The sequence below is a fragment of the Triticum dicoccoides genome, chromosome 5A (genome assembly GCF_002162155.2).
Source record: "Triticum dicoccoides isolate Atlit2015 ecotype Zavitan chromosome 5A, WEW_v2.0, whole genome shotgun sequence".
NCBI classification, from domain to species: Eukaryota; Viridiplantae; Streptophyta; class Magnoliopsida; order Poales; family Poaceae; genus Triticum; species Triticum dicoccoides.
The window spans coordinates 277,468,978-277,495,315 of NC_041388.1; positions in this window are offsets into that span (position 1 = coordinate 277,468,978).

A 26,338-nucleotide genomic window follows, 5' to 3' on the forward strand; every position below is an offset into this window, starting at 1 on the left:
CACGTTCAACTCGGTGACGTCCCTCGAGCTCCGATCCAGCCGAGTGTTGAGGGAGAGTTTCGTCAGCATGATGGTGTGATGACGGTGATGATGTTCTACCGATGCAGGGCTTCGCCTAAGCACCGCTACGATATGACTGAGGTGTAATATGGTGGAAGGGGGCACCGCACACGGCTAAGGAACGATCACGAAGATCAACTTATGTGTCATGGGGTGCCCCCTTTCCCCGTATATAAAGGAGGGAGGGGGAAGGTGCGGCCGACCCCTAGGGGTGCGCCTGGAGGAGTCCTACTCCCACCGGGAGTAGGACTTCCCCCTCTTGCCTTGTTGGAGAAGGAAAGGGGAAGGGGAAAAGAGGAAAGGGGGGCGCCGCCCCCCTTCCTTGTCCTATTCGGACTAGGGGGAGGGGGCACACGGCCTGCCCTGGCCGGCCCTCCTCTTCTCCCTTAGGGCCCATGTAGGCCCATTAACCCCCGGGGGGGGGGGGGTTCCGGTAACCCCCTGGTACTCCGGTAAAATCCTGATTTCACCCGGAACGATTCTGATATCCAAATATAGGCTTCCAATATATCAATCTTTATGTATCAACCATTTCGAGACTCCTTGTCATGTCCGTGATCACATCCGGGACTCCGAACAACCTTTGGTACATCAAAACACAAAAACCCTAATTACGATCGTCACCGAACTTTAAGCATGCGGACCCCACGGGTTCGAGAACTATGTAGACATGACCGAGACACGTCTCCGGTCAATAACCAATAGCAGAACCTGGATGCTCATATTGGTTCCTACATATTCTACGAAGATCTTTATCGATCAAACTGCATAACAACATACGTTGTTCCCTTTGTCATCGGTATGTTACCTGCCCGAGATTCGATCGTCGGTATTCCAATACCTAGTTCAATCTCGTTACCGGCAAGTCTCTTTACTCGTTCCGTAATACATCATTCCGCAACTAACTCATTAGTTGCAATGCTTGCAAGGCTTAAGTGATGTGCATTACCGAGAGGGCCCAGAGATACCTCTCCGATAATCGGAGTGACAAATCCTAATCTCGAAATACGCCAACCCAACAAGTACCTTCGGAGACACCTGTAGATCACCTTTATAATCACCCAGTTATGTTGTGATGTTTGGTAGCACACAAAGTGTTCCTCCGGTAAATGGGAGTTGCATAATCTCATAGTCACAGGAACATGTATAAGTTATGAAGAAAGCAATAGCAACAAACTAAACGATCAAGTGCTAAGCTAACGGAATGGGTCAAGTCAATCACATCATTCTCCTAATGATGTGATCCTGTTAATCAAATGACAACTCATGTCTATGGTTAGGAAACATAACCATCTTCGATCAACGAGCTAGTCAAGTAGAGGCATACTAGTGACACTCTGTTTGTCTATGTATTCACACATGTATTATGTTTCCGGTTAATACAATTCTAGCATGAATAATAAACATTTATCATGATATAAGGAAATAAATAATAACTTTATTATTGCCTCTAGGGCATATTTCCTTCAGTCTCCCACTTGCACTAGAGTCAATAATCTAGATTACACAGTAATGATTCTGACACCCATGGAGCCTTGGTGCTGATCATGTTTTGCTCGTGGAAGAGGCTTAGTCAGCGGGTCTGCAACATTCAGATCCGTATGTATCTTGCAAATTTCTATGTCTCCCACTTGGACTAAATCCCGAATGGAATTGAAGCGTCTTTTGATGTGCTTGGTTCTCTTGTGAAATCTGGATTCCTTCGCCAAGGCAATTGCACCAGTATTGTCACAAAATATTTTCATTGGACCCGATGCACTAGGTATGACACCTAGATCGGATATGAACTCCTTCATCCAGACTCCTTCATTTGCTGCTTCCGAAGCAGCTATGTACTCCGCTTCACATGTAGATCCCGCCACGACACTTTGTTTAGAACTGCAGCAACTGACAGCTCCACCGTTCAATATAAACACGTATCCAGTTTGCGATTTAGAATCGTCCGGATTAGTGTGAAAGCTTGCATCTACGTAACCATTTACGATGAGCTCTTTGTCACCTCCATATACGAGAAACATATCCTTAGTCCTTTTCAGGTACTTCAGGATGTTCTTGACCGCTGTCCAGTGATCCACTCCTGGATTGCTTTGGTACCTCCTTGCTAGACTTATAGCAAGGCACACATCAGGTCTGGTACACAGCATTGCATACATGATAGAGCCTATGGCTGAAGCATAGGAAACATCTTTCATTTTCTCTCTATCTTCTGCGATGGTCGGACATTGAGTCTTACTCAATTTCACACCTTGTAACACAGGCAAGAACACTTTCTTTGCTTGATCCATTTTGAAATTCTTCAAAACTTTGTCAAGGTATGTGCTTTGTGGAAGTCCAGTTAAGCGTCTTGATCTATCTGTATAGATCTTAATGCCCAATATGTAAGCAGCTTCACCGAGGTCTTTCATTCAAAAAATCTTATTCAAGTATGCCTTTATGCTATCCAGAAATTCTATATCATTTCCAATCAGTAATATGTCATCCACATATAATATCAGAAATGCTACAGAGCTCCCACTCACTTTCTTGTAAATACAGGCTTCTCCAAAAGTCTGTACAAATCCAAATGCTTTGATCACACTATCAAAGTGTTTATTCCAACTCTGAGAGGCTTGCACCAGTCCATAAATGGATCGCTGGAGCTTGCACACTTTGTTAGCTCCCTTCGAATCGACAAAACCTTCTGGCTGCATCATATACAACTCTTCTTCCAGGAATCCATTCAGGAATGCCGTTTTGACATCCATCTGCCAAATTTCATAATCATAAAATGCGGTAATTGCTAACATGATTCGGACAGACTTAAGCATCGCTACGGGTGAGAAGGTCTCATCGTAGTCAATCCCTTGAACTTGTCAAAAACCTTTCGCAACAAGTCGAGCTTTGTAGACAGTAACATTACCGTCAGCGTCAGTCTTCTTCTTGAAGATCCATTTTTTTTCAATTGCTTGCCGATCATCGGGCAAGTCAACCAAAGTCCACACTTTGTTCTCATACATGGATCCCATCTCAGATTTCATGGCTTCAAGCCATTTTGCGGAATCTGGGCTCACCATTGCTTCTTCATAGTTCGTAGGTTCATCATGATCTAGTAGCATGACTTCCAGAACAGGATTACCGTACCACCCTGGTGCGGATCTTACTCTGGTTGATCTACGAGGTTCGGTAGTAACTTGATCTGAAGTTTCATGATCATTATCATTAGCTTCCTCACTAATTGGTATAGGTGTCACAGAAACCGGTTTTTGTGATGTACTACTTTCCAATAAGGGAGCAGGTATAGTTACCTCATCAAGTTCTACTTTCGTCACACTCACTTATTTCGAGAGAAACTCCTTCTCTAGAAAGGATCCATTCGTAGCAACGAATGTCTTGCCTTCGGATCTGTGATAGAAGGTGTACCCAACAGTCTCCTTTGGGTATCCTATGAAGACACATTTCTCCGATTTGGGTTCGAGCTTATCAGGTTGTAGCTTTTTCACATAAGCATCGCAGCCCCAAACTTTCAGAAACGACAACTTTGGTTTCTTGCCAAACCACAGTTCATAAGGCATCGTCTCAACGGATTTCGATGGTGCCCTATTTAACGTGAATGCAGCCGTCTCTAAAGCATAACCCCAAAATGATAGCGGTAAATCAGTAAGAGACATCATAGATCGCACCATATCTAATAAAGTACCATTATGACGTTCAGACACACCATTACGCTGTGGTGTTCCGGGTGGCGTGAGTTGCGAAATATTCCGCATTGTTTCAAATGTAGACCAAACTCGTAACTCAAATATTCTCCTCCATGATCAGATCGTAGAAACTTTATTTTCTTGTTACGATGATTTTCAACTTCACTCTGAAATTCTTTGAACTTTTCAAATGTTTCAGACTTATGTTTCATTAAGAAGATATACCCATATCTGCTTAAATCATCTGTGAAGGTGAGAAAATAACGATATCTGCCACGAGCCTCAACATTCATCGGACCACATACATCTGTATGTATGATTTCCAACAAATCTGTTGCTCTCTCCATAGTACCGGAGAACGGCGTTTTAGTCATCTTGCCCATGAGGCACGGTTCGCAAGTACCAAGTGATTCATAATCAAGTGATTCCAAAAGTCCATCAGTATGGAGTTTCTTCATGCGCTTTATACTGATATGACCTAAACGGCAGTGCCACAAATAAGTTGCACTATCATTATCAACTCTGCATCTTTTGGCTTCAACATTATGAATATGTGTATCACTACTATCGAGATTCATCAAAAATAGACCACTCTTCAAGGGTGCATGACCATAAAAGATATTACTCATATAAATAGAACAACCATTATTCTCTGATTTAAATGAATAACTGTCTCGCATCAAACAAGATCCAGATATAATGTTCATGCTTAACACTGGCACCAAATAACAATTATTTAGGTCTAAAACTAATCCCGAAGGTAGATGTAGAGGTAGCGTGCCGACCGCGATCACATCGACTTTGGAACCATTTCCCACGCGCATCGTCACCTCGTCCTTGGCCAGTGTTTGCTTAATCCGTAGTCCCTATTTCGAGTTGCAAATATTAGCAACAGAACTAGTATCAAATACCCAGGTGCTACTGCGAGCTCTAGTAAGGTACACATCAATAACATGTATATCACATATACCTTTTGTAACGCCCCGGACACACCCACCGGTGGTCGTTACTCTTGGCGGGATCTAGACTGGCCTCACAGATCAATACTAGTCTTTTCTGCGCACTTTGTCCTCACTCGTGCGCACCCGGGAGCAACTTCCCAGTCAGTCACCCATCCTGAAATTTCTCCAAGCCGGGCACGCTTAACTTTGGAGTTCTGTCCGAATGGGCTTCCGGAAAAGAAGGAATTCCTTATTGATATGAGTAGTCTATCATCCCTATCAAGCTAGGCTGTCACATACACCCCCACTCAGAGAAACCGACGTCCTCGTCGGGTCATAGGAACGTTCCCTCTTGGCACATACGTCTGTGCATCCAGTCCGGTACATGTGCCATGCCGGGTGCCACGACGGGTCACAAACATCATGAACAACATGAGCGCGCACCTGTCCGCAACCATCCGTGTAACCGCGAGGGTCGGCTCTGATACCAAACTTGTAACGCTCCAGACACACCCACCGGTGGTCGTTACTCCTGGCGGGATCTAGACTGGCCTCACAGATCAATACTAGTCTTTTCTGCGCACTTTGTCCTCACTCGTGCACACCCGGGAGCAACTTCCCGGTCGGTCACCCATCCTGAAATTTCTCCAAGCCGGGCACGCTTAACTTTGGAGTTCTGTCCGAATGGGCTCCCGGAAAAGAAGGAATTCTTTATTGATATGAGTAGTCTATCATCCCTATCAAGCCAGGCTATCACACCTTTGTTCACCTTGCCATCCTTCTTATCCGCCAAATACTTGGGGCAGTTCCGCTTCCAGTGTCCAGTCTGCTTGCAGTAGAAGCACTCAGTTTCAGGCTTAGGTCCAGACTTGGGTTTCTTCTCTTGAGTAGCAACTTGCTTGCCGTTCTTCTTGAAGTTCCCCTTCTTCTTCCCTTTGCCCTTTTTCTTGAAACTGGCGGTCTTGTTGACCATCAACACTTGATGCTCCTTCTTGATTTCTACCTCCGCAGCCTTTAGCATTGCGAAGAGCTCGGGAGTCGTCTTATGCATCCCTTGCATGTTATAGTTCATCACGAAGCTCTTGTAGCTTGGTGGCAGTGATTGAAGAACTTTTTCAATGACACTATCAACATAAATATTAACTCCCAGTTGAGTCAAGTGATTATGATACCCATACATTTTGAGTATATGTTCACTGACAGAACTAGTCTCCTCCATCTTGCAGCTATAGAACTTATTGGAGACTTCATATCTCTCAATCCGGGCATTTGATTGAAATATTAACTTCAACTCCTGGAACATCTCATATGCTCCATGACGTTCAAAACATCGTTGAAGTCCCGATTCTAAGCCGTAAAGCATGCCATACTGAACTATCGAGTAGTCATCAGCTTTGCTCTGCTAGACGTTCATAACATCTGGTGTTGCTTCAGCAGCAGGCCTGGCACCCAGCGGTGCTTCCAGGACGTAATTCTTCTGTGCAGCAATGAGGATAATCCTCAAGTTATGGACCCAGTCCGTGCAATTGCTACCATCATCTTTCAACTTTGCTTTCTCAAGGAACACATTAAAATTCAACGGAACAACAGCACGGGCCATCTATCTACAACAACACAGACAAGCAAGATACTATCAGGTACTAAGTTCATGATAAATTTAAGTTCAATTAATCATATTACTTCAGAACTCCCACTTAGAAAGACATCCCTCTAATCTTCTAAGTGATCACGTGATCCAAATCAACTAAACCATAACCGATCATCATGTGAAATGGAGTAGCTTTCAATGGTGAACATCAATATGTTGATCATATCTACTATATGATTCACGCTCGACCTTTCGGTCTCAGTGTTCCGAGGCCATATCTGCATATGCTAGGCTCGTCAAGTTTAACCTGAGTATTCCGCGTGTGCAAAACTGGCTTGCACCCGTTGTAGATGGACATAGAGCTTATCATACCCGATCATCACGTGGTGTCTGGGCACGACAAACTTTGGCAATGGTGCATACTCAGGGAGAACACTTTTATCTTGAAATTTAGTGAGAGATCATCTTATAATGCTACCGTCAATCAAAGCAAGATAAGATGCATAAAAGATAAACATCACATGCAAACAATATAAGTGATATGATATGGCCATCATCATCTTGTACTTGTGATCTCCATCTCCGAAGTACCGTCATGATCACCATCGTCACCGGCGCGACACCTTGATCTCCATCATAGCATCGTTGTCGTCTCGCCAATTATGCTTCCACGACTATCGCTACCGCTTAGTGATAAAGTAAAGCATTACAGCGCGATTGCATTCATACAATAAAGCGATAACCATATGGCTCCTGCCAGTTGCCGATAACTCGGTTACAAAACATGATCATCTCATACAATAAAATATAGCATCACATTTTGACCATATCACATCACAACATGCCTTGCAAAAACAAGTTAGACGTCCTCTACTTTGTTGTTGCAAGTTTTACGTGGCTGCTACGGGCTTAGCAAGAACCGTTCTTACCTACGCATCAAAACCACAACGATAGTTTGTCAAGTTGGTGCTGTTTTAACCTTCGCAAGGACCGGGCGTAGCCACACTCGGTTCAACTAAAGTTGGAGAAACTGACACACGCCAGCCACCTGTGTGCAAAGCACGTCGGTAGAACCAGTGTCGCGTAATGTCGGTCCGGGCCGCTTCATCCAACAATACCGCCGAACCAAAGTATGACATGCTGGTAAGCAGTATGACTTATATCGCCCACAACTCACTTGTCTTCTACTCGTGCAAATAACATCAACGCATAAAACCTGGCTCGGATGCCACTGTTGGGGAACGTAGTAATTTCAAAAAAATTCCTACGCACACGCAAGATCATGGTGATGCATAGCAACGAGAGGGGAGAGTGTTGTCTATGTACCCTCATAGACTGGCAACGGAAGCGTTGACACAACGTAGAGGAAGTAGTCGTACGTCTTCCCGATCCGACCGATCCAAGTACTGAACGTACGGCACCTCCGAGTTCTGCACACGTTCAACTCGGTGACGTCCCTCGACCTCCGATCCAGCCGAGTGTTGAGGGAGAGTTTCGCCAGCATGATGGCGTGATGACAGTGATGATGTTCTACCGACGCAGGGCTTCGCCTAAGCACCGCTACGATATGACTGAGGTGGAATATGGTGGAAGGGGGCACCGCACACGGCTAAGGAACGATCACGAAGATCAACTTGTGTGTCATGGGGTGCCCCTTGCCCTCGTATATAAAGGAGGGAGGGGGAAGGTGCGGCCGGCCCCTAGGGGTGCGCTTGGAGGAGTCCTACTCCCACCGGGAGTAGGACTTCCTCCTCTTGCCTTGTTGGAGAAGGAAAGGGGAAGGGGAAAAGAGGAAAGGGGGGCGCCGCCCCCCCTTCCTTGTACTATTCAGACTAGGGGGGAGGGGGCGCGTGGCCTGCCTTGGTCGGCCCTCCTCTTCTCCCTTAGGGCCCATGTAGGCCCATTAACCCCCGGGGGGGGGGAGGGGGTTCCGGTAACCCCCCGGTACTCCGGTAAAATCCTGATTTCACCCGGAACGATTCCGATATCCAAATATAGGCTTCCAATATATCAATCTTTATGTCTCGACCATTTTGAGACTCCTCTTCATGTTCGTGATCACATCCGGGACTCCGAACAACCTTCGGTACATCAAAACACAAAAACCCTAATTACGATCATCACCGAACTTTAAGCGTGCGGACCCTACGGGTTCGAGAACTATGTAGACATGACCGAGACACGTCTCCGGTCAATAACCAATAGCGGAACATGGATGATCATATTGGTTCCTACATATTCTACGAAGATCTTTATCGGTCAAAACGCATAACAACATACGTTGTTCCCTTTGTCATCGGTATGTTACCTGCCCGAGATTCGATCGTCGGTATTCCAATACCTAGTTCAATCTCGTTACCGGCAAGTCTCTTTACTCATTCCGTAATACATCATTCCGCAACTAACTCATTAGTTGCAATGCTTGCAAGGCTTAAGTGATGTGCATTACCGAGAGGGCCTAGAGATACCTCTCCGACAATCGGAGTGACAAATCCTAATCTCGAAATACGCCAACCCAACAAGTACCTTCGGAGACACCTGTAGAGCACCTTTATAATCACCCAGTTACGTTGTGACGTTTGGTAGCACACAAAGTGTTCCTCCGGTAAACGGGAGTTGCATAATCTCATAGTCATAGGAACATGTATAAGTTATGAAGAAAGCAATATCAACAAACTAAACGATCAAGTGCTAAGCTAATGGAATGGGTCAAGTCAATCACATCATTCTCCTAATGGTGTGATCTCGTTAATCAAATGACAACTCATGTCTATGGTTAGGAAACATAACCATCTTCGATCAACGAGCTAGTCAAGTAGAGGCATACTAGTGACACTCTGTTTGTCTATGTATTCACACATGTATTATGTTTCCGGTTAATACAATTCTAACATGAATAATAAACATTTATCATGATATAAGGAAATAAATAATAACTTTATTATTGCCTCTAGGGCATATTTCCTTCATCTTCATCATCCTTGCTGCCCTGTGATGATGTGAGTAGTTTACCACGGACCTATGGGTCCATAGTTAGTAGCTAGATGGCTTATTCTCTCTTTTTGATCTTCAATACAATGTTCTCCTTGGTGTTCTTGAAGATCTATTTGATGTAATGGCATTTTGCGGTGTGTTTGTTGGGATCCGATGAATTGTGAGTTTATGATCAGATCTATCCATGAATATTAAGGGTAACAATCATGCATACAAGATTTCAGCAAAGACTCAAATAATATTCATGGATAGAACTGATCATAAACCCACAATTCATCGGATCCCAACAAATACACCGCAAAAAGTCATTACATCAAATAGATCTCCAAGAACATCGAGGAGAACATTGTATTGAAGATCAAAAAGAGAGAAAAGGCCATCTAGCTACTATCTAAGGACCCGTAGGTCTGTGGTAAACTACTCACGCGTCATCAGAGGGGCAACAAGGATGATGAAGAACCCCTCCGTGATCGTTGCCCCCTCCCACAGAGTGCCAGAAAAGGCCTCTAGACTGGATATCGTGGTTCTGGAACTTGCGGTGGCTGGAAAAGTGTTTTGTCGACTCCCCTAGGGTTTTTGGGATTTTAGAGTATTTATAGAGGTGGAGGTCGGCGGAGAAGCTTCTCGTGACCCTCACTACCCACCAAGGCGCGCCTGGGCTCCCCGGCGCGCCCTGGTGCCTAGTGGGCCCCACGGGCCTCCTTCTGTTTGCTCCTTTGGCTCCCTAGGTGTCTTATGTCGAGGAAAAGTCTCCAAAAAGTTTTGCTGTATTTGGACTTCGTTTGGTATTGATATTCTGCAAAGTAAAAAAACAAGCAGAAAATAGCAACTAGCACTATGTCAATAGGTTAGTCCGAGAAAATGATATAAATTTGCTAGTAAATGAATATAAAACATCCAAGATTGATAATATAACAGCATGGAATAATCAAAAATTATAGATACGTTGGAGACGTATCAACATCCCCAAGCTTAATTCCCGCTCGTCCTCGAGTAGGTAAATGATAAAAATAGAATTTTTGATGTGGAATGCTGCCTAACATGTTAATCATACATTCTTTTCTTTTGTAGCATGGACATTTGGACTTTAGATGGTTCAAAGCAATAGTTTATAATTGACATGAGGACCTCAATACTCAAGCATATCAACAAGCAACCATGTCTTTCAAAATATCAACGCTAAAGAAAGCTATCCATAGCCCATTATGCTCAATCATTGATCCATTCATGAAACACACTCAAATATTAGCTATGCCCAATGCACAAGTATGATAATAGTGTTCCCTAGTTGGTGTTTTGTAAGAGAAGATGGAGACTCAATAAAAATAAAAATTACATAAAATTAAATAGATAGGACTTTCGCAAAGGGAAGCCGAAATTTGTAGAGGTGCCAGAGCTCAAAGCTTAACTTGAGAGATAAAATTGTTTTGAGAGGCATGCTTTTCCTGTCAATGAAAGCAACCAAGAATTCCCAATACTTTCCATGCTAGATACATCATAGGTGGTTCCAAAATATAAAATAAAGTTTATTCCTTTTTCCACCATTCTTTCACAATCCATGGCTAGCCGTATCCACGGGTGCCTTCCATACCAACACTTTCCAAGGAACTTATTATTGACAACATAAATAAAAAAAATCATTTCGGGACTGGGCATCCCTATTACTTGCCACACTCTCGTGCAATGACAAGTGAATGAACACTCATCTTGAGAATAACACATCTAGCATGGAAAATATTGGCCACCCCCTGCCGCTTCATGAGCGGTACAGGCACACAAAGAGGAAATTCATTCTGAAAATTAGAGTTGGCACATACAAATTTACTTGTAACGGCATGTAAATACCACATATAGGTAGGTATTGTGGACTCATTTGGCCCAACTTGGTTTAAGGAGTTTGGTTGCACAAGCAGTATTCCCGCTTAGTACAAGGAAATGCTAGCAAATAGATTGAGAAGCAACCAACCAAAAAAAATGAAAACTCTCATAAACAAGCATTGAACATAACTAACACTGAATAATGCACCACAAGTAGGAAGTAACTTCATTGCATAACTATTGACTTTCATGCTTGCATAGGGAATCACAAACCTTAACACCAATATTCTTACTAAAGCATAATTACCCACCAACATGACTCACATATTACTATCTCCATATCACAAAACTATTACAAGGAATCAAGTTTATAATATCCAATGATCTTCATGAAAGTTTTATCATATCCCTCTTGAATATATATCACTTTGGGACCAATTTCATATATTACCATTGCTACTAACAAGCTCTCAAACAAGTTTAAGTGAAGCATAAGAGCATAAATATTTCTTCAAAATTTTCATCTCTCAAAATAATATAAGTGAGGCATGAGAGGATATTTCTTTACAATTTTGCTAACTCTCAAAATAATCTAAGTGAAGCATGATAGCATTTCTTTAAAAATTAAATCACCACCATGCTCAAAAAGATCTAAGTTAAGTACTAGAGCGATTCCATAGCCCAAAAAATTTAAGTGAAGCACATAGAGCAATTCTAACAAATCATAGCATCATTATGACTCTCTCAAATACGTGTTTCCAGCAAGGATGATTATGGCAAACTAAAAAGCAAAACAAACAAAGACTCATATAATACAAGATGTTCCAAGCAAAACTCATGATACGTGACGAATAAAAATATAGCTCCAAGTAAAATTACCGATGGTCGTTAGAAGAAAGAGGGGATGCCTTTCGGGGCATCCCCAAGCTTAGTTTCTTGGTACTCGTTGAATATTACCTTGGAGTGCCATAGGAATCCCCAATCTTAGGATCTTTTCACTCCTTATTCCTCCATCCATCGTGATCTCACGCAAAACTTGAAAACTTCAATCACACAAAACTTAACAAAACCTTCGTGAGATCCATTAGTATAATAAAGCAAATCACCATGTTAAGTACTGTTGCAAACCCATTCATATTTTATTATTGCATTATACCTACTATATTCCAACTGTACCATGGATTATAGCCCCCGATACAATCCATAGATTCATCAAAATAAGCACACAATGCAATGAAAACATAACCTATCAAAAATAGAACATTCTGTAGTAATTTGGACTTTGACCATACTTCTGTAACCCCCAAAAATCTGAAACATTAGGAAAACGTAGGCAATTTGTACACCAATCATATGTAAAAACTATCAGAATTTTATCACGCTCTAGCGAATTTTAACAATTCTGCTACTGGACGCAAAAGTTTTTGTTTTCCAACAGGATCAAATCAACTATCACCTAACATGATCCTAAAGGCTTTACTTGGCACAAACCCTAATTAAAACATAAAAAACACAATCATAACAGAAGTATAATTGTGTAAATGTATAGGAGTAAAAAGTGAAAAAAAATTATTCATTTGGTTGCCTCCCAACAAGCGCTATTGTTTTATGCCCTTAGCTAGGCATAATGCATAGATTCAAGTGTTGTCATCTTTCTTCATATTTTCCATAGATGTGTTTTTGTGAGGAGGTTTTTCAAACATAACATAAAACACGCCATCCATAGAGATTTTAGCATTGTTAAGTTGCCCATCTGCATATCCCTTTGATTGACGGCTACAATCCAAGAATATTGTTCATTAACATCATTGAAAACTTGTTGCATCATATCCAAAACAGGAACTTCCTTTTTAAGATTCTCATCAAAGATGTGATCATTGCCAAGCAAATGTCTTAATAAATAATTACTATTGTAAAGGATCTCATCTAATACCGATTTTTCATGGTTCATACCATAAAAATCAACGATCTCTCTAGCTTCCCGCACTAGGTAATCAAACTCATTGATAAGGACAAGAGTAGCTATCTTCTTAGCTCTAGGAACTTTTATAACAGGTAACTTGTTAAACAATCTTTGCAAGGTAGGATGAGTACGGATAATTCTTTTCTCAAGTTTAAGAACAAGTGCTGAAATAGCTTCCGCATAAGTTTTAGTTCTTCTAAGTATAGGAGCATCATCACAAGTCAAAGTTCCAACGGGATTAAATAATTCTTGGATGGCACATTTTCCTATAACATTCCCTTGTCCCAAAACAAAAAAATTAGCATCCGGATTAGCAGAACGTTAGATTTTAGGAGTTCTACCATCATATGTTTCTGCCATACCAAAATCACTCATGATGATAGGTTCAAAGCAAGCAAAGAAGCAAACAAGAAAACGGCAAACGAAAAATATTTTTGGTATTTTATTAAAAACTTTTTAGAAGTGGGGGAGATGAAAACGAGAGTCAAATGGCAAATAAAGTAATTGCAAGTAGATGAGAGTTTATGCGTACGTACTTGACAGATGTTGATGATGTTGTTGGGGAACGTAGCATGCAATTTCAAAAATTTCCTACATTCACACAAGATCTATCTAGGAGATGCATAGCAACGAGAGGGGGAGAGCATCTTCATACCCTTGAAGATCGCAAAGCAGAAGCATTTATCAACGCGGTTGATGTAGTCGTACACCTTCACGATCCGTCCCGATCAAGTACCGAAAGTACGACACCTCCGCGTTTAGCACACGTTCAGCTCGATGACGTCCTCGCCTTCTTGATCCAGCAAGAGGGGCGAAGTAGTGGATGAGTTCCGGCAGCACGACGGCGTGGTGACGGTGTTGGTGAAGAACAATCTCCGCAGGGCTTTGCCAAGCACAACAGAAACTATGACGAAGGATAAACTAGAGGGACGGGGTTGCCGGCACACGACTTGGTGTTTCTTGATGTGTTCCAGGTGCTAGCCCTGCCCCTCTATTTATATGTTCAACCCTCGGGTCAAAACTTAGTAAAAGCCTCCTCAAAGTTGGTTTTGCCCACAAGGAAGAGTCCTTCTCGGACTTCCAGGACCAGGGCCAGACACTAGAGTCTCCGGCGTTTGGCCCCCTGGCCTCCGCAAAACTCCTTTTGCACCGACCTAAAGCCCCGTGGGCTTCACCCCTTGGCCGAACCATATCATACAATATATAAATCTTTACCTCCGGACCATTTCGGAGTTCCTCGTCATGTACGTGGTCTCATCCAGGACTCCGAACAACATTCGGTCACCAACATACATAACTCATAGTGTATTATATCGTCAACGAACGTTAAGCGTGTGGACCCTATGGGTTCGAGAACTATGTAGACATGACCGAGACACCTCTCTGGTCAATAACCAATAGCAGAACCTAGATGCCCATATTGGCTCCTACATATTCTACGAAGATCTTTATCGGTCGGACCTTATGACAACATACGTTATTCCCTTTGTCATAGGTATGTTACTTGCCCGAGATTCGATCGTCTGTATCTTCATACCTAGTTCAATCTCGTTACCGGTAAGTCTCTTTACTCGTTCTGTAATACATCATCCCGCAACTAACTCATTAGTCACTTTGCTTGCAAGGATTCTTATGATGTGCATTACCGAGAGGGCCCGATACCTCTCCGATACTCGGAGTGACAAATCCTAATCTCGATTCACGCCAACCCAACAAGACACATTCGAAGATACCTGTAGAGCATCTTTATAATCACTCAGTTATGTTGTGACGTTTGATAGCACACAAGGCATTCCTCTGGTATCCGGGAGTTGCATGATCTCATAGTCAAAGGAATATGTATTTGACATACATGAAAGCAATAGCAATATAACTGAATGATCAACATGCTAAGCTAACGGATGGGTCTTGTCCATCACATCATTCTCCTAATGATGTGATCCCGTTATCAAATGACAAATCATGTCCATGGTTAGGAAACCTTAACCATTTTTGATCAACGACCTAGTCAAGTAGAGGCTCACTAGGGACTCAGTGTTTTGTCTATGTATTCACACATGTATTAAGGTTTCCAGTCAATACAATTCTAGCATGAATAATAAACACTTGTCATGAATAAGGAAATATAAAATAACAACTTTATTATTGCCTCTAGGGCATATTTCCTTCAGTCTCCCACTTGCACTAGAGTCAATAATCTAGGTCACATCGCCATGTGATTAACACCAATAGTTCACATCGCCATGTGAATAACACCCATAGCTCACATCGCCATGTGACCAATACTCAAAAGGTTTACTAGAGTCAATAATCTAGTTCACATCGCCATGTGATTAACACTTCAAACAGTACTAAGGTGTGATCATGTTTTGCTTGTGAGAGAGGTTTAGTCAACGGGTCTGCCGCATTCAGATCCGTATGTATTTTCCAAATTTCTATGTCTACAATGCTCTATATGGAGCTACTCTAGCTAATTGCTCCCACTTTCAATATGTATCTAGATTGAGACTCAGAGTCATCCGGATCAGTGTCAAAGCTTGCATCGACGTAACCCTTTACAACGAACTCCTTGTCACCTCCATAACCGAGAAATATATCCTTATTCCACTAAGGATAATTTTGACCGCTGTCGAGTGATCCACTCCTGGATCACTATTGTACCCCCTTGCCAGACACGTGGCAAGGCACACATTAGGTCTAGTAAACAGCTTGGCATGCTTTATAGAATCTATGGCTGAGGCATAGGGAATGACTTTCATTCTCTCTCTATTTTTTGCCGTGGTAGGTGAGGGAGTCCTAGACTAAGGGGTCCTTGGGCGTCCGACCTATTAGACATGGGCCGAACTGATGGGCTATGAAGATACAAAGGCTGAAGACTCCACCTGTCGGGGATATACCCCGCGGTATGACCTGGCCGGAAGTATGACCCGTCCGGACTTGGCGGCTCACAGAGACCCGGGTAGTATTTGGTGACTTACTGATGACCCCAACGGCGGGTTAGATGGATGACAAGGCCCAAGGCCCAGAAGGCCGGTTCATGTGATGGTGGGCCATCTTAAGAGGAATACATAAGGAATATTCTCCTGCAAAGGAAGCAAGACTAGGATTCCACTTGTAATAGAGTAATCCTAATCCTACAAGGACTAGTCACGTAACCCACCCCTTCAACTTATATAAGGAGGGGCAGGGCTCCCCAAAAGAGGGACAAGCAACAAGCAATAATCTCTAGGGCTAGACACAAAAGGGGAGCCGGCTTATGCGGCGGCTCTCTCATGAACATAATGAGATCTAGCCACAAACAACATGTAGGGCTATTACCGGATGATGTTTCGCGGGGCCCGAAGCTGTCTAAATCCTTGTCTTGTGCGTTGATCCGCCCTGCGTCTCTCATCCCGATCAACCCCTATCAATCTACCACAAAGATGCGCTGGCCTCATGACTAAGTCCTCACACTAGGACATCTGCAGTGACAGTTGGCGCCCATCGTGGGGCTCGCGCACGGTGGTGTTGAGTTCTCGAAGGGATTTCTCCAAGGGATCGAGAAGCTCGCGATTGACCAGATGAAAAAAAAGAGCCAGACAGCAATCACACAGGATAATCCGGCATGGGCAAACTTGGGCAGGGTCAAAAAATTCATCAGTTTGTGATCAGAATGATGGTTAGCTCCTGAGTTTACATCACGAGGTTTGAGATCAAGAATTTAGGGTTCTATCAACTGCTACCGCCGGATGTGACGAGACGATATGTCGAAACTGCTTTTATGCTAAGTCCGAGATCGATAAGGAGTTAGTCTGTTGCACGCTTCAAATCCCGAGGAGACCGGACGTGACGAGGCAATCGGCAACAGTCCAAGGGTTAACCGTGTGTAATCGGGCCAACCACTGAATCTCAGTAGTCAACCTAGGTTGGTTTTATCTTAAAAAATGGAGGGGTCATTACGACCCGAAAATAGATAACGGCCCCGACCCGGATTCGCTGCATCGAAGCCCGCCTCCACGTCTTCCATGAAGAAGACCTCCAACAACGCCCTGATCAGCGGTGGAGCATGCCTACATGCCCTTCCTGTTCCTGGGCCTCGCCGTCGTCGGCCAGACGGAGTGGCGGCCGGCCGGAGCAGCCGCGGACCCATCTTGGGGGCCTCGCCCGTCGTTCACCTCTGCCAGAAGCTCAGCGGCATACCTCACCCCCGCTTTCAAGCCGTCGTGCCACCGCCGGTTGCGTCTAGAGCCGCAGCCGTAAGCCAGGATGGACCGCCATGAGCGATTCAGCGCCGCTTCCAACTTGCTCACGCCGTGAGCCGCCACCTCCTCCAGTCATCTGCCACCAGCTGGCCTTGAGCCTTGGGCCACCGCATCTCCGTCGGCCTGCCCCGCTTCGAGCCGGCCCTGAGTCACTGTTGCTGGCCTCGAACCACCACTTCCACTGGCTGCGACCCTGCCGTCTGGCCGGGTTCACCCCGCAGCCATGGCATGCTCGCCTTCGTCTCCATTGGGGCCTTGCCTTGAGCTGCTGCTGCCTCCGTGGCTGAAATGAGCAACCGCACCACCAATTCGCCCATGTGCCATGACCCACTATTGTTGCCTTCGTCGGTGTGTGCCCATCCACCGCCTAAGACACATGCCTTTCGCGTAGACCCGCCTTGCGCCAAGTCGCCACTCCCGCGGACTTGACTCGCGTGAAGTCATGGCAACCGCCTGCCTCACTCCGCCGCGGTCCACCTCTGAGCCGCCGTCGCTGTTTCAAGTTGCAACCGTCATGGCTTTACTTCCTCAAGACGCCTTGTCACGAGCTTCTTCAACCGCGGCCCGCGCTGAGCCGGGCGCCTCGCCAATGAGCCGGCCAAAAATGCCTCCAGAACTACTACGACTTGAATCGCCGAGGGTCTCTTCACCTGCAGCCGCGCTGAGCTAGCCTGGCTGAGTGACTCACCTCCGTCTTCACCTCCGCTGTTGTGGCCTCACATGGCTGGTACAGCTCCGCTACCGCCGAGTTGAACCGCCCCTGGTGCCCCGGCCCTGAGTCGCCAAGCCCCTCCGTCCAATCTTCTGTCGCCGGCTCACTACTGCTATTGCTTGCCTCGCCGGCCGCATCAGGCTCTCCACCGCGGTCCACCTATGAGCCGCCGCTCCGAGCGGCTGTTGCCTTCGCTCGCTCCACCGACCGCCTTGACCAGCCTCGGTCAAGCTCGAGCCACCGTCGCCTTCGCCTGCTCGGCCGTCTGCCAGTTCCGCGACCACGCGAGGATGCCTCGCCCGCGAGCTGCCCGCGAGCCGCCCTCGGCAGAGCCGCTGCCTCTACGCCAAGGCCCCTACGATAAAATCCACTCAGACGCAACCAACGACCCGGACTCGGAGTCCATGGCCATTATATCAGCCACACTTGGCCACCTCTGCTTGAGCCGCCATGCGCCAAGCCATCGTCCACTTCTGCTATGATCCGCCTCCGCTGCCTTGTCTCAGCGTTCCAAAACGCCATAACGCGCTGTTCCGCCTGGGATTCATTACTACACCCGTGGTCGGCCTCCCTCGCCACCACCTGAGGCGCCCGGTCGAGCCAACTGATGTTGTGAGCCGCCCACTGCTGCAGGCCTGGTTCTTTCGCTGCTGCGGTGACTCGTCGTATCACCGGCCTGTGACATCGACCCGCCCTGTGCCCTGCACCCTTCTACTGCCGGGTCAGGCCAACCCAAGATGCCACCTCCGCTACCTTGGGGCGGGTCTCTCGCTTGCGCCCTGTCGCTGCTGCACCTGCAGGCCGCCCACGCTGGCCTCCCGATGGCTCTAAGCCACTGCGGTTGAGCACCGCCGATGTGCCCCTGCCGCCGTGGCTGTGCTTCGGCGCTAAGCCGGCACCTCACTTCGGCCTCGCCTCCAAGCTGTTGAGCCGCCACTTGCAAACTGGCGTCGGTCTGTGGACGTCTCTACTACAACCCGGTCGTTGAACCACCGCCAATGGTGGTCTACGGATGGAGTATATGACTCCGTTTATCATCCAGACAGATCAGGTGATATCTGTCCAGTCTATTTTAAAGAGTACATATTTAATTTCTTTGAGAACAATTAGTCTGGCTGGTAATATTTTTGCGCAGGACAATGATTCATTATAAGGGTGGTGTCATGTTGTGTTTATGGAGTGTTGATAACCCACAAGTATAGGGGATCAATTGTAGCCTCTTTCGATAAGTAAGAGTGTCAAACCCAATGAGGAGCTACAGGTAGAACAAATATTCCCTCAAATTCAATCGACCACCGATACAACTCTACGCACGCTTATCGTTCGCTTTACCTAGAACAAGTATGAAACTAGAAGTACTTTATAGGTGTTGTCGGATAGGTTTGCAAGATAATAAAGAGCGCGTAAATAAAAAGTAGGGGTTGTTTAGATGAAGACACAACTAAGTTAGTTTTAGTAGAGAGCTTTTTGTTACGAGAAAGTTATTTGTCCCTAGGCAATCGATAACTAGACCGGTAATCATTATTGCAATTTTATTTGAGGGAGAGGCATAAGCTAACATACTTTCTCTACTTGGATCATATGCACTTATGATTCGAACTCTAGAAAGCATCCGCAACTACTAAAGATCATTAAGGTAAAACCCAACCATAGCATTAAAGCATCAAGTCCTCTTTATCCCATACGCAAACAACCTACTTACTCGGGTCTGTGCTTCTGTCACTCACGCCACCCACCGTAAGCAAATCATGAACATATTGCAAACCCTATAGTGGGAATCCCTCACGCTTGCGCGACACGGAGAGCACCATAGGACAGCACCAATAATAAAACATGCAACTCAAACCAATCACGATCATCAATTAACCCATTGGACAAAACGGATCTACTCAAACATCATAGGATAGCCATACATCATTGGGAAATAATATATAGCGTTGAGCACCATGTTTAAGTAGAGATTACAGCGGGTAAGAGAGAGTTTACACTGCTGCATAGAGGGGGGAAGAGTTGGTGATGATGGCGGTGAAGTTGTTGGTGAAGATTGCGGTGATGATGATGGCCCCCGGTGGCACTCCGGCGCCACCGGAAGCGAGGGCGAGAGAGCCCCCCTCCTTCTTCTTCTTCCTTGGCCTCCTCCCAAGATGGGAGAAGGGTTTCCCCTCTGGTCCTTGGTCTCCATGGCATGGGAGGGGTGAGAGCCCCTCCGAGATTGGATCTGTCTCTCTATCCCTCTCTGTTTCTGCATTCTCAGATTCTACCCTTTCACCGTTTCTTATATTCCCGGAGATCCGTAACTCCGATTGGGCTGAAATTTTAACACGATCTCTATCCGGATATTAGCTTTCTTGCCGCGAAAGAAGGGCACAAACCGCCTTAAGGGGTGGCCACGAGGGTCAGGGGCACGCGCCCCTACCTCGTGCCCCCCTCGGGCATCGTCTCGCGTGGATTTTTCTTCCCAAAAATCATATATATTCCAGAAAAAATATCCGTCAGTTTTTATCCCGTTTGGACTCCGTTTGATATGGATATTCTGCGAAACAAAAAACATGCAACAAACAGGAACTGGCACTGGGCACTGGATCAATATGTTAGTCCCAAAAATAGTATAAAAAGTTGCCAAAAGTATATGAAAGTTGTAGAATATTGGCATGGAACAATCAAAAGTTATAGATACGGCGGAGACGTATCAAGTGTGCATTAGCATCATCATGCACCGGTGTCCGCGCCCGCTTGTTACTGAAGGGGTGTACGCAAGCCGCCGCCCGAGCAGCTCGATCTACATCAACTCGCTGGGACCGCGTCCGCGATTGACTCGCCGTCCGCGTGGCTCACCACGTCTACAATTGACTTGCCCATATGTGCCGGCTTACAATGCCACGGCCGACTCGGTCGTGATTAATTTCAACGTCACCGTGGTGATCATCAACTCCGCGGTGGATAATTTCCGGCCTAACTAATCAGGTGAAATCCATCCAGTATATTTTTATATTACATATTGCTTTCTTTAAAAAGAGCCATTACTCTGTCTTGTGAAGTTCTCCAATGCAGGACAAATTGTCTACTGCAAAAGGGACTATTATATAACTGAGGTGTTGAATAGCCCATAACGGTTTATGTCACGGTCAAATATGGAGAATCTCAAGACAACTCCTCGAGTCGCCTTGAGACTCGAGGGCTACGATGACATGACCCAGTAAATAATTGCTAGTTTAAAGCAGATTCAAGAACTCCCGGTCGTTGGAGGGAAGATAACCCGGTCCCGGAGGTTACCGCCATATTGGTAAAAATTTAAAGGCCGTCAGAAAATTTTCGGCTCACAATGATGCTTCGGTTTACAATCCGGCTCAAGGTAAACCTGTCTCCCACAAATCTTTGAAGCTCTAAATATCTGGTTTGAAATTCCGGTTTAAAAAGAATTCATATCTTGCAAGTTCGAGTTTCCAAAAAAAATTATAGGGACCAAAGAGAGTTTGTTGCACAACACAAACATAGGCACCCGGCGAGCACAGCTCAGAAATATATCACTTGGGTGCTTCAGGCTTATTGAGCTAAGCTATGATACAACTGTACGCACGCTTATCGTTCGCTTTACCTAGAACAAGTATGAAACTAGAAGTACTTTATAGGTGTTGTTGGATAGGTTTGCAAGATAATAAAGAGCGCGTAAATAAAAAGTGGGGGCTGTTTAGATGAAGACACAACTAAGTTAGTTTTAGTAGAGAGCTTTTTGTTACGAGAAAGTTATTTGTCCCTAGGCAATCGATAACTAGACCGGTAATCATTATTGCAATTTTATTTGAGGGAGAGGCATAAGCTAACATACTTTCTCTACTTGGATCATATGAACTTATGATTGGAACTCTAGCAAGCATCCGCAACTATTAAAGATCATTAAGGTAAAACCCAACCATAGCATTAAAGCATCAAGTCCTCTTTATCCCATACGCAAACAACCTACTTACTCGGGTTTGTGCTTCTATCACTCACGCCACCCACCATAAGCAAATCATGAACATATTGCAAACCCTACAGCAGGAATCCCTCACGCTTGCGCGACACGGAGAGCACCATAGGACAGCACCAATAATAAAACATGCAACTCAAACCAATCACGATCATCAATTAACCCATTGGACAAAATGGATCTACTCAAACATCATAGGATAGCCATACATCATTGGGAAATAATATATAGCGTTGAGCACCATGTTTATGTAGAGATTACAGCGGGTAAGAGAGAGTTTACACCGCTGCATAGAGGGGGGAAGAGTTTGTGATGATGGCGGTGAAGTTGTTGGTGAAGATTGCGGTGATGATGATGGCCCCCGGTGGCACTCCGGTGCCACCGGAAGCAAGGGCGAGAGAGCCCCCCTCCTTCTTCTTCTTCCTTGACCTCCTCCCTAGATGGGAGAAGGGTTTCCCCTTTGGTCCTTGGTCTCCATGGCGTGGCAGGGGCGAGAGCCCCTCTGAGATTGGATATGTCTCTCTATCTCTCTCTGTTTCTGCGTTCTCAGATTCTACCCTTTCACCGTTTCTTATATTCTCGGAGATCCGTAACTCCGATTGGGCTGAAATTTTAACACGATCTCTATCCGGATATTAGCTTCCTTGCGGTGAAAGAAGGGCACGAATCTCCTTACAGGGTGGCCATGAGGGTTAGGGTCGTGCCTGCCCCCTTGGGGCGCGCCCCCCTGCTTCGTGGCCCCCTTGGGAATCGTCTCGCGTGGATTATTCTTCCCAAAAATCATATATATTCAAGAAAAAATCTCCGTCAGTTTTTATCCCGTTTGGACTCCGTTTGATATGGATATTCTGCGAAACAAAAAACATGCAACAAACAGGAACTGTCACGGGGCACTGGATCAATATGTTAGTCCCAAAAATAGTATAAAAAGTTGCCAAAAGTATATGAAAGTTGTAGAATATTGGCATGGAACAATCAAAAGTTATAGATAGGACAGAGACGTATCAGCATCCCCAAGCTTAATTCCTGGTCGTCCTCAAGTAGGTAAATGATAAAAAAGATAATTTTTGATGTGAAATGCTACCTAGCATAATCTTGATCACATATCTAATCATGGCATGAATATTAAGATACGAGTTATTCAAAGCAATAGTCTATCATTTGATATAAAAACAACAATACTTTAAGCCTACTAATAAAGCAATCATGTCTTTTCAAAATAACATGGCCAAAGAAAGTTATCCCTACAAAATCATATAGTCTGGCTATGCTCCATCTTCACCACACAAAATATTCACATCATGCACAACCCCGATGACAAGCCAAGCAATTGTTTCATAATTTTGACGTTCTCAAACCTTTTCAACTTTCACGCAATACATGAGCGTGAGCCATGGACATAGCACTATAGGTGGAATAGAATGGTGGTTCTGGAGAAGACAAAAAGGAGAAGATAGTCTCACATCAACTAGGCATATCAACGGGCTATGGAGATTCCCATCAATATATATCAATGTGACTGAGTAGGGATTGCCATGCAACGGATGCACTAAGAGCTATAAGTGTATGAAAGCTCAGACTGAAAACTAAGTGGGTGTGCATCCAACTTGCTTGCTCATGAAGACCTCGGGTGTTTGAGGAAGCCCATCATCGGAATATACAAGCCAAGTTCTATAATGAAAATTCCCACTAGTATATGAAAGTGATAACTCAAGAGACTCTCTATATGAAGAACATGGTGCTACTTTGAAGCACAAGTGTGGTAAAAGGATAGTAGCATTGCCCCTTCTCTCTTTTTCTCTCATTTTTTTATTTCCTTTTTATTTTCTCTTTTTTGGGCCTTCTTTTTTTGGCCTTTCTCTTTTTTTTTCGTCCGGAGTCTCATCCCGACTTGTGGGGGAATCATAGTCTCCATCATCCTTTCCTCACTGGGGCAATGCTCTAATAATGATGATCATCACACTTTTATTTATTTACAACTCAATATTACAACTCGATACTAGAACAAAGATATGACTCTATATGAATGCCTTTGGCGGTGTACCGGGATGTGTAATGATCTAGGGTAGCAATGACATCAAAAAACGGACAAGCCATGAAAACATCATGCTAGCTATCTTACGATCATGCAAAGCAATATGACAATAAATGCTCAAGTCATGTATATGATGATGATGGAATTTGCATGGCAATATATCTCAGAATGGCTGTGGAAATGCCATGATAGGTAGGTATGGTGGCTGTTTTTAGGAAGGTATATGGTGGGTTTAAGGTACCGGCGAAAGTTGCGCGATACTAGAGAGGCTAGCAATGGTGGAAGGGTGAGAGTGCGTATAATCCATGGACTCAACATTAGTCATAAAGAACTCACATACTTATTGCAAAAATCTATTAGTCATCGAAACAAAGTACTACATGCATGCTCCTAGGGGGATAGATTGGTAGGAAAAGACCATCGCTCGTCCCCGACCGCCACTCATAAGGAAGACAATCAATAAATAAATCATGCTCCGACTTTGTTACATAACGGTTCACCAGACGTGCATGCTACGGGAATCACAAACCTCAACACAAGTATTTCTACAATCCACAACTACCCACTATCATTACTCTAATATCACCATCTTTATATCGCAAAATATTGCAAGGAATCAAACATATCATATTCAGTGATCTACAAGTTTTATGTAGGATTTTATGACTAACCATGTGAATGACCAGTTCCTGTCATCTGTCTAAATAGATGTAAGTGAAGCAAGAGAGTTTAATTATTTCTACAAAAGATATGCCCACGCTCTAACAAATATAAGTGAAGCAAAAGAGCATTCTACAAATGGCGGTTTTCTATGTAAAGAGAAACAGACAATCCAAACTTCAAATGATATAAGTGAAGCACATGAAGCATTCTATAAAGCCATACTCAAAAGATATAAGTTAAGTGCATAGAGCATTCTATAAATCAAACAAGGACTATCTCATACCAGCATGGTGCATAAAATAAAAATGAAAACTAAATGCAAAAGACGCTCCAAGATTGCACATATCACATGAACGAAACGAATCCGAAAACGTACCGATACTTGTTGAAGAAAGAGGAGATGCCTTCCGGGGCATCCCCAAGCTTAGACGCTTGAGTCTCCTTGAATATTTACTTGGGGTGCCTTGGGAATCCCCAAGCTTGAGCTCTTGCCTCTCTTCCTTCTTCTCACATCGAGACCTTCTCGATCATCGAACACTTCATCCACACAAAACTTCAACAGAAAACTCGGTAAGATCCATTAGTATAATAAAGCAAATCACTACTCTAAGTACTGTTACAAACCAATTCATATTTTGTTTTTGCATTTTGTCTACTATAGTATAACTTCTCCATGGCTTAATCCACTAATATAAATCGTTAGTTTCATCAAAACAAGCAAACTATGCATCAAAAATAGAACCTGTCTAAAACAGAACAGTCTGTAACAATCTGAACATTCACCATACTTCTGATACTTGAAAAATTCTGCCAAAATTAGTAAAAATAAAAAATTTGTATAGAAAGACAGTTCAGAAAGAATCAGAACCATTTGACGTTCTAGCTAAAAAATGTAAAATCGCGCACTACAACCAAAGTTTCTGTCCTGCACCGTACAAACCATCAAGCAAATGTAAACATCCTAAAGGCAAACCTTGTCACATTATTTTTATAATAAAATGGAATTGTACAAGGGGATAATTATTTTTATTGAAAAGTTTCTGTAATTAAGATTCACAAAGTTTCCGTGAGCATGAACAAAGTTCAAGGAGCTCTCCCACTTCAACAATGCTTGTCTTTCTCACTTTCACTTTCCTTTTTGAAAAAGTTTTGGGTTCCCCTCTTTATTTTTGTTGTTTTTAAACTATATCAAAGCACTCAACAGAAATAAATGACTCTCTAAAACTTCCGGGTTGTCTCCCTGGCAGCGCTTTCTTTAAAGCCATTAAGCTAGGCATATAGTGCCCAAGTAATGGATCCACCCGGATCCCAAGGTATATCAAAGCCAATTTTAATTAACAATGATTTGTAATTTTGTAGTGAGCACAAAGTAACATATATAATGTAATGAAGAAGTCTAACTCTCTTCCTATGCATCGGCATGTCATAAAAGAACAATTCATGCACACATAGTAAAGGCCAATGCATAGTATAAACAGTTTCTTGCAATTTTATCGTGTGGGAAACATAGAGTGGTGGAGATATAGTTCCTCTCTCATAATAATTGCAAGTAGGAGCAGCAAGCACATGCATATTATATCTATCAAAATCATCATGTGTAATAGTAAAAGGCAACCCATCAATATAATCCTTAATAAGGGCAAACTTCTCCGATATAGTGTAGTCGGGAGAATTCAAAA